General features: G+C 44.0%; 1 non-coding gene across 1 annotated transcript; it reads right to left on the bottom strand.

Annotated features, from left to right (window-relative positions):
* Window positions 1-1,918: 1,918 nt before the first annotated feature.
* On the bottom strand, window positions 1,919-1,993 carry Trnas-cga. Its single transcript has one exon. It is a non-coding gene; the product is annotated as a tRNA-Ser (tRNA).
* Between the last annotated feature and the right edge of the window lie 1,119 nt (window positions 1,994-3,112).

Genomic DNA, 3,112 nt, shown 5'->3' with positions numbered 1-3,112 from the left:
TTGACAACTTACTGACTACAATATTTTTATGATCTTATGTAACTCGCGTAAAGTAAAGTCATTACCGTTCTTGTACTCGAGTTCATTTTCAAGTACTGCATTCCAGGGAACCTGAATGTGTCAGACGTGTCACGTTTGATCATTGGTATTTACTGTATTTTCCACGCATTGGATGTCACGCTTACTGCTCTGCCCTGATAGAGTATCTTTAAAAAATGTGTAACGTATTCATTTGACTGCGTATGTATAAGAATGTAGCTGGATCGTGTGAATAGGGCTTTTTTGGCGTGCCTGTCATTTTCAGTTTGTGAAGCTCGACTTCAATTTGTGACAGAAGAGGACTTAATACCTGTCCTTAAATAATGTGTCCATTTGAGCTACAAACAATTTTTTATTTCAATAATTGGAACTGCTTCTAAAGAAGCGTTTTTTCTGAATTTACGAATTGTATTGTGTTGGCAATTACTATTAGGTGTAAATGTTCAGTGGGCAGTATTGATGACACTTAACAAACATTAAATATAGTTTAATGTGTGATATTGCTGTGATACTTGCATTTTAAAAGCATCAGTGTATGTAAATCGCCTACCTTTCACACTTCTTTTGCATTTGCACGAGTACGAACTGCCTTAACAGTTAAATTAGCACCTAACAGCTCTTTTCTAATCCTGGAGGATCTAGCTGATCACGATTTCTGTGCAGTACTTCCACTCTTCTATTACTGTGAGGAGCGTTCAGTAACGCAGCAACTTTTCTGAAATCGGACTGATTTTATTCTCGATTGCAACACATTGTATTATTGCCCACTCTTTCTACTACGACAATATATTTTTCATCATAATCTCCGTTCCATTTGACGTCCTTATGCCACCTTACTGAGAGAATCTGTATGCCCGCGTGGTACTACTCTACTGGTCGACGTCCAAGCCAACGTCTCGCTGCATCAATAACCTCTCCATCATCCGAAGTCCGCCCCCGGTAGCTGAGTGGTCAGCGCGACAAATGTCAATCCTAAGGGCCCGGGTTCGATTCTCGGCTGGGTCGGAGATTTTCTCCTCTCAGGGACTAGGTGTTGTGTTGTCCTCATCATAATCATTTCATCCCCATCGACGCGCAAGTCACCGAAGTGGCATCAGATCGAAAGACTGGCACCCGGCGAACGGTCTGCCCGACGGGAGGCCCTAGTCACACGACATCACCAAATTCCTGCTTCCCGCGGAGTGCATCCCTCATTGGGCCAAACAGACGGATTTCGGAATGTGCGAGATCCGGGTTGTAGGATGGAAGAGGAGGAACACTCGAATGAAGTTCTGTGAGCTCCACTCGCGTACGCAGAGTTGGGTGAGGCCTTGCGTTTTCTTGGAGAAGTTCATTTGCATCCATAGATAATTTCGAATGAGTGTGTGCGTACATTCCAATATTGCAGATGTATGCTGCCGGCCTGCACGCGGAAGGTCGCATAGGTTTGCGCGACCTAGTCGGCTACGATGACAGACGTCCAACGACTCACTGTGCTTTTGTTCTCTTCCAGGTCTCCGCATACATCCTATAGTATCTGCTATGATCTCGTTTTCCGCCAAGAGAAACTCTGTGGCAGCTGTCTGCGTGGAACGCACCACCATTACAGACGCAATTTTGAAAGCAAATATAGCGCTGCTACCTACCGGAGCTTCATGAAATTATAGGGGCTGAAACAATATTATTCCACGATGTCCCACAGTAAAATCCACATTTTTTCAACAGAAACGGGCCGAGTAAAAGAAAACGCTGTATTATCTACTGAAAGCCCCTCGTACAAGCTCACCTGATCGTGAGATTACTGCTACGGAAATCATGACAGAATCAAGTCTCCAGAATGAGATTTTCACTCTGCAGCGGAGTGCGCGCTGATATGAAACTTCCTGGCAGATTAAAACTGTGCGCCCGACCGAGACTCGAACTCGGGACCTCTGCCTTTCGCGGGCAAGTGCTCTACCAACTGAGCTACCGAAGCACGACTCACGTCCGGTACTCACAGCTTTACTTCGGCCAGTACCTCGTCTCCTACCTTCCAAACTTCACAGAGCTTCTGTAAAGTTTGGAAGGTAGAAGACGAGGTATTGGCAGAAGTAAAGCTGTGAGTAACGGGCGTGAGTCGTGCTTCGGTAGCTCAGTTGGTAGAGCACTTGCCCGCGAAAGACAAAGGTCCCGAGTTCGAGTCTCGGTCGGGCACACAGTTTTAATCTGCAAGGAAGTTTCAGAATCAAGTCTATTTTACTACATTATTTTTTGACTTATTTGTTTTTAGCGGACTTTAGTTACACTCAACGAATTTTCCTAAATGGGTCAAATAGCTCTGAGCACTATGCGACTTAACTTCTGAGGTCATCAGTCGCCTAGGACTTAGAACTAATTAAACCTAACTAACGTAAGGACATCACGCACATCCATGCCCGAGGCAGGATTCGAACCTGCGACCGTAGCGGTCGCTCGCCTCCACACTGTAGCGCCTAGAACCTCACGTCCACTCCGGCCGGCGATTTTTTCTAAACATGAGGTCTTTAGATATAGCAGCGTGACAGGACATTTCCTCTTTCGACTACTACTTTCTGAACAAATTCTTCACCTGCCCCTTTCTCGCCGACATTTTTTAGTCATAAAAGAAGATAGGATAAATGCTGCAAGATAGGATATTTGTTTTAATATTCGCCAGTTTCAGATGGACAAAGAGTGCCGCAAGGTGCTTCAACGATGAATGTTCCTTGAACGAAGTAACAAGAAAATCTGAAATACTCCAGATTAGTAAACATTTTGCCACTTTCTTCAACTCAAACACACTTCTTTAACTTGATCAAGAATATGGAATTAACAACGTACATCTCTAACTCATGTTTAAAGTCGGTAATGCGCTACGACAGAAATATGTACATCTTTATTTTACGGTAATTCACACGGGATCGGCATCATTTGCATTTCTCCGTTGAGGCGATGAAACGTAAACAAAGACTCGTGGACGCGAGGAAGTACAGGTCTTAATGATACATATTAGGGAGCCTCATTTGAAATAATGAAAAGACAACGGTGTATATCAAACGCAAATAAGAGTGTAGAAGAGGAGTACGTAATGAAATGG

Source organism: Schistocerca americana, chromosome 2 (assembly GCF_021461395.2).
Source record: "Schistocerca americana isolate TAMUIC-IGC-003095 chromosome 2, iqSchAmer2.1, whole genome shotgun sequence".
Taxonomy (NCBI): Eukaryota; Metazoa; Arthropoda; class Insecta; order Orthoptera; family Acrididae; genus Schistocerca; species Schistocerca americana.
The sequence above is the reverse complement of the archived record's forward strand: the minus strand, read 5'-3'. Positions and strand labels throughout refer to the sequence as shown.